General features: G+C 49.9%; 1 long non-coding RNA gene across 1 annotated transcript; it reads right to left on the bottom strand.

Annotated features, from left to right (window-relative positions):
* Positions 1-944: 944 nt before the first annotated feature.
* On the bottom strand, positions 945-6,482 carry LOC138847095 (uncharacterized). The gene is made up of 2 exons (XR_011384693.1): positions 6,345-6,482; positions 945-1,230 (listed from the first exon to the last, which is right to left on the bottom strand). It is a non-coding gene; the product is annotated as an uncharacterized lncRNA (long non-coding RNA).
* Between the last annotated feature and the right edge of the window lie 384 nt (positions 6,483-6,866).

Below are 6,866 nucleotides of genomic sequence, written 5' to 3' on the forward strand. Positions count from 1 at the left end.
GGTTCTAGTCCCGGTCGGGGCGCCGGATTCTGTCCCGGTTGCCCCTCTTCCAGGCCAGCCCTCTGCTGTGGCCAGGGAGTGCAGTGGAGGATGGCCCAGGTGCTTGGGCCCTGCACCCCATGGGAGACCAGGAAAAGCACCTGGCTCCTGGCTCCTGCCATCGGATCAGCGCGGTGCGCCGGCCGCAGCACGCCGGCCGCGGCGGCCATTGGAGGGTGAACCAACGGCAAAGGAAGACCTTTCTCTCTGTCTCTCTCTCTCTCACTGTCCACTCTGCCTGTCAAAAAAAAAAAAAATTATTTATTTGAAAGGTAGAATTACAGAAAGAGAGGGAGAGAAAGAGATCTTCCATCTACTGGTTCACTCCCCAAATGGCCACAATGGCTGGGCCAGGCAGAAACCAGAAGCCAGGAGCTTCTTCTGGGTCTCCCATGTGGGTGCAGGGGCCCAAGCACTTGGGCCACCCTCTGCTGCCTTCCCAGGCACAACAGCAGGGAGCTGGATGAAAAGTGGACCAGCTGGGACTTGAACTGGTGTCCATATGGAATTCTGGCATCACAGACGACAGCTCTACCTCCTACACCATGGCAGCAGCCCCAAACCCAGACATTTTCCACCATCTATTACATACTGGGAGCAGGTGACCGATGCATCATCATCATCATCATTTAGAGCTGGAAGACAGCCTGATCCAACACCTTGAGTTTGCTGATGAGAAAACGGAGGCTTACGGAGATTAAGTGCCTGCCCGAGGTCACTGAGCACATTAGTGTCCAACAAACTGAAGGGCTGAGAAGAAAAAGGAGACAGCTGACACACCAAGCAGCCCAGCAACCCTCACCTCTATCATCTCCTGTCCCCCAGACCCCCCGGGGGCATCCATCAGCTGTGCACCCGGAAGAGAAAATTACATTTTCCAGGAGACCATGAACATAGATACACTCTTTCAATCCAACAGAAATAGAGAAGAGATTTATTCTGGCACCGAACAGTGGCACTTGCCATGGGAAGCCTTCAGAAGGTTTTCAGTAAGGGAGAGCCATTGCTGAGGCTTCGAGATGGCCCTCGCTGCTGTGTGAAGCCAGGAGCAGGAGAGACAGAGCAATCAGTTAGCACTCTGTTGGAGCGGAGACAGTAGTGCTGGCACTGACGTTCTATGGTGCAGAGGGTGAGGAGCGATCCCATTCTGCATGTAATTCCATGGGATATTACAGCTGAACACAGGGGTACCTGTGATAGAAGTAAGGAGAAACAAGGCAGCATAGGTGGATATGTTGGTTGACATAGGAAAGGCTCAAGAAGAGGCAAATTTGTGCTTGAGGGAGCTGGTGTTGTGGTAGAGTGGGTTAAGCAGCCATCTGCAATGCCGGCATCCCATATGGACACCAGTTCAAATCCTGGCTTCTACTCTTCCAATCCCTCTCCCCGCTAATGTTCCTGGGAAAGCAGTGGAAGATGTGCCAAGCACCTGGACTCCTGCTGTGGGCAGCCACAGGTAGTCACTCCCTTTGTTTACACTTAAACATATGGAGACTTCCCCGGCACAGACAATTGGGCTAGGGAGATTCCGGGAAGAGGCAGGAAGAACCTAAACCTTTCACAAGAAATGATACAGATAATCAGTCACACCTATAACCTGCATTTATCACCTAAGTGTTTTATTGTACCCTTGTAATCAATAATTAAGAACCTTATTGGGAACTCTTTGTAACCTTAAGAGCCTTTTTGATATGTAAATCTTTTGTGCTCCTTCTTGTAAACAACTGGTCATGTTTAAATACTACTGGATTTATTCAATAAACGAGCCTTGATCAGGACTTGTCTTGGCTCCATTCTTTGCGTCCTTGTCCCCGCTTTCCCACTCTCTGTTTCAGGAAGACCCAGTTCATCGTGCCGCAGGCTGGCACATCCTGCCATCCACCTGAGACCCAGATGGAGTTCTAGGCTCTTGGTTTTGACCTGGCCCAGTCCTAGCCTTTGCAATCATTTGGGCAGTGAACCAGTGGGATGGAAAATCTCTCTCGCTCTCGCTTTGCCTTTCAAATAAATACATTAAAAACAATTGGGGTGGGGCCAGCACCGTGGCTCACTTGGTTAATCCTCCGCCTGCGGCGCCAGCATCCCATATGGGCACGGGGTTCTAGTCCCGGTTGCTACTCTTCCAGTTCAGCTCTCTGCTGTAGCCCAGGAGTGCAGTGGAGGATGGCCCAAGTGCTTGGACCCTGCACCCGCATGGGAGACCAGGAAGAAGCACCTGGCTCCTGGCTTCGGATCGGTGAAGTGCTGGCTGTAGCGGTCACTTGGGGAGTGAACCAATGGAAGGAAGACCTTTCTCTCTGTCTCTCTCTCTCTCACTGTCTATAACTCTATTGTTAGAGTCGACCACCCGAAAAACGTCACCAAGAGACACGTCTCTTATGCAAACAGCACGGGGAAGTTTTATTGATTATCCAGCATGCTGGGGCTGTCTGATCATACATGAACAGAGCAGCCCCGAATAACCAAAGGTTAGGGTTTATAAAGGCAAAAACCGCAAAACCGGGAAGGGGGGGAATACACGGTTGCTATGCACGGTTGCTATACACAATTGTTAAGACCAAAGGAGAATCAAAAGAGTATATGGTTACTGGGGTCAACATAACCTAAAACCTAAGTGAAATTAATATTTATCATAATCTTGACAATACTAGTTACAATCTTACAATTAGCAATTAGGACTTGACATTAATGTAAGACACAGACAAATCACATCTTCATTATGAACCCAGGTAACCCAGGGGCAACTTTTTGTGCTTGTAAGCTTGAGCAATCATGCTAGGGGGTTTTTGTGCTCTGCCAAGGGTGATATAGTGTACTGCTATTGTTTGACTATTTGAAATCATAGTTTCAGACCAGAGTCTCACGGTGAGGGGGGGTGTTGGAGTCTCAAGGACTCCAAAATGGAGTCCCTACTGTCAGGGGGCTACTTCACTATCTTTCAAATAAATTTTACAAAATTAAAAAAAAAACAATTGGGGTTCGTTGAGTTTTGACCATGTTCTATCTGAGATCTGCATGAGACTTCCCAGTGGAGATGTCAAACTGATGATATAAGAATGTGGCCCAAAGAAGCCGATTCGAGAGCCATCAGCCTAAGGACGGTAGTTTCAGGGCAAACTGTGAAAACAACATTAGGGATAATTGACTCAAGGGAAAGAAAAATTATACATTTCTAAGTGCAATTAAACAATTTTAAAAGCCCAGAATCACTCATCTCACACCCCGAGAAGCCCCCTGCAGAATCTTCTAGTGTGAACCCTTGTGTTTGGCTTATTAATCCTGCCATGTAGCCGCCAGGGCCATTCAGAGCGAGCAGAAAGCCTCTTGTCATTGTCGGTGAGGGAGAACCCGCAGGAGCTGTGGCTGCTGCTGCTGCTGCTGCTGCATTCGCCTCACATCAGAGCCGTTCCCTGCCTTTTTAAATTGCAATTGTGCAATATTTAGGTCACCCTACTGTGTGGATAGGCATATCCAGATTTGCCTTGAGGAAGTAACCAGCTGATGCCATCTCCTTGGGAAAACAAATTCTGAACTATCTGTTTTGGAACACAACCTGCCGCTTACAAGTCAGGAACTGTCACCACATGGTTTTTAATCATAGCCGATCCCTAACTCTAAGAAGTTGATAATGTATCAATACAAATAGTAACCATAGGGGCCTGCGTTGTGGTGCAGCAGGTTAAACCACCGCCTGCAATGCTGGCATCCCTGTGAGTGTCCCAGGTGAAGTTCTGGGCTCCTGACTTTGTCCTGGCCCAGCTCTGGCTGTTGCAATCATTTGAGGAGTGAACCAACAGATAGAAGATCTCTCTCTTTCTGTCTGCCTCCCTCTCTCTGTAACTCTGCCTTTCAAATTAATTATTTAATTTAAAAAAGCAGTAATGATGGGATGCATTTATTGAGCATTGCTGTGGTTTCAATGCATCTCCTCACCAAAATTGATATGTCAGAATTTTTGTTATTTATCTGAAAGGCAGAGAGACAAAGACAAAGAGAGGTCTTCCACCCACTGGTTCACTCCCCAAATGCCCATAACAGCCAGCGCTAGACAAGGCTGAAAATGGCAGCCCAGAACTCAGTCTCAATCTCCCACACGGGTGGCAGGAACTCAAGTGCTTGACCTACCACCTGCTGCCTCCCAGGGTGTGCATCAGCAGGGAGCTGGAGTTGGAAGTGGTGTTGGGACTTGAATCCGGGTACTCTGCAACGTTAACTGTTGTGCCAAACTCCAGCCCTCGGGTGATGGTGTCAGGAGGCAGAGCCCTCATGAGCGGACTGAGTGTCCTCCCAGGAGAGGCCCAGGGAGCTGCCTTCTCTGAGTATGTGAGACTACAAGAAGACCCCTCTGTGCCTTCCCAGACACTGAATCTGCCCGCACCTCCATTTTGGATTTCCCAGGCTCCAGAACCCTGAGAAATCAATTTCCGGTGTTTCTAAGCCACTCCAGCTGTGTACTTTGTACAGCATCCAACAGGACTGAGACCTGCGTCTCCTGTGGGCCAGGTATGTTTCTCTGCACTTGGGGGACAGAGTTCTAATCCCCATGTCGGCTGCATGGGAGGCTTTGGAATCCCCATGTCGTAGATGAAGATGTCAAACCTCAGAACACCTGGCCCAAAGTGCTTATTTTACAAGCAGAAAAACCACAACTCAACATTTCCTCTGAGGGACCCAGGTGTCTTCCCCCCAAGCCTTAACCTCCTCCCCTGGCCTACTTTACAAGATACACATATACAGAAGTGAGCAAGGGTTTGAAGACTCAGCAGAAACATAGGAGCCACTTGTTTGTTTCTTTCTTTCTTCTCCGTCTCTCTTTCCTTCTTTGTTTCAATGGCAAAGCATCAGAAAGAGAGGAAGGGAGATCTTCCATCCACTTTTCATCCCCACAAATAGTTGCAAAAGCAGGTACTGGGCCAGACGAAAGTCAGGAGCCAGGACCTGCATCCAGGACTCCCACATGGATGGCAGAGGCCCAGGCACATCAGCAGAAAGCTGGATCAGAAGTGAGGCAGCTGGGACTCTAACTGGCACTCTGATGTGGGACGCCAATGTTGTAAGCCATGGTGCCTCAACACTGGGCCCCCAAGTATCACTTTCGAGTTATGGAAAAAGACTATATCGGGGTTGGTGCCGTGGCTTGCGCCTTGGCTCACTAGGCTAATCCTCCGCCTGCAGCGCTGGTACCCCAGGTTCTAGTCCCGGTTGGGGCGCCGGATTCTGTCCCAGTTGCTCCTCTTCCAGTCTAGCTCTCTGCTGTGGCCCGGGAGTGCAGTAGAGGATGGCCCAAGTGCTTGGGCCCTGCACCCGCATGGGAGACCAGGAGGAAGCACCTGGCTCCTGGCTTTGGATCGGCATAGCACGCCGGCTGTAGCAGCCATTTCGGGGGTGAACCAACAGAAGGAAGACCTTTCTCTCTGTCTCTCTCTCTCACTGTCGAACTCTGCCTGTCAAAAAAAAAAAAAAAAAAAAAAAGAAAAAAGAAAAAAGAAAAAAAGACTATATCGGTAGGAATAATACAAAAGAATCCTGGTTGTAAAATCCCATGTCTGGAGAGGGTTTTCAGCCTTGTAGTTAAGAAGCCTGTGTCCAACATCTGAGTGTCTGTGTTCGGTTCCTGACTCCTGTGCAGGCCCTGGGAAGCAGTGGTGAGGGTGTAAGTAATTGGGTTCAGCTGGTCTCCTGCTACGGCATGGGAAGCTTGGATTGAATTCCTGGTTTCTGGCTTTGGCCCCGGCCCAGCTGAGGCTCTTGTGGGCATTTGAGGAGTAATTGTTAGATGGGAGCTCTCTCCCTCGCTCGCTCGCTCTCTCTCTCTGTTACTGCCTCTCAAATTAAAAAAAAAAAAAAAATTTCCTCTTACAATCACCCAATTTACTAACAAATAAAATTCTTGTCAATCAAGACCTGTTGCCTTTGGTTACAAGGCCAACCCATTCGACCCTGGGGCGCTCTCACGTGTTTCAGGAAATACTACGTCCAGGTGAGTATTTCTTCCAGTTCTGAGTCAGCCATAGTTTCACTTTCCCAATCACTCAGTAGTGATCCGGTAAAATGTTGAGAAATGAGTACAATGGAAAAACTGGAGGGGCGTGCGCAGACGGAGGAAGAAATAGCTGGTTTATGAGAAGGCCTCCCGAGAGTAACAGCGCAGTAATTAATGACATGGCGACAGAACTGCTCCCGCGTTAATTACGGCCCCCCCCCCCCGCCTCCTCCCTCTCTAGGGCCCCCTGGCGGTGCTCGTCGACTTTAATTACTCTCCACCAGCCTTGTCACCGCGGAATCAGAAAAACACAAGTCCCAACCTTTGCGCTGCATTCCGTAAATCATTGATCCGCAGGTCAGAGAGTTCCAGGCACACGCGTGAGGCGGAGGTTTTGTACCCCGGGCCAGGGTTTCTCAGTCGCAATGCGCTCGGGAGAGTCACGTGGGGACCTTAGGTCAAGGGTAGAGCCTGATTCAGCGGCTCTGGGGCAGGAGCTGGAAGTCTGCACATCTATCAGATCTTCCCCTCCCCTCCACTCCCCGCCCCGGGGTGATGCGGGGCCCCGCGCTGAGCCATGAGCCCTGGGGTAAGACACTGGTGTCCAAACTGTCAGAACCGCTGAGCCTGAGCCAGCCTGTTCGCTGATTGTGATTTCAGGAGTGTGGGAGAAGCAGGGAGGGTCCTTGGCCTGGGGGCAGCCGCTGTCCAAGGCCAGTGTATTCAAGGTCACCCAGAAAGCTTGCTTTAAAAAAAAAAAAAAAGGGTCTGGCCCCACCCTCCTGAGTTTCTGATCAGGAGGTGTGGGTGGGGCCTGGCCATTTGCATTTCTCACAAGGTGCTG

The sequence above is a fragment of the Oryctolagus cuniculus genome, chromosome 19 (genome assembly GCF_964237555.1).
Source record: "Oryctolagus cuniculus chromosome 19, mOryCun1.1, whole genome shotgun sequence".
NCBI classification, from domain to species: domain Eukaryota; kingdom Metazoa; phylum Chordata; class Mammalia; order Lagomorpha; family Leporidae; genus Oryctolagus; species Oryctolagus cuniculus.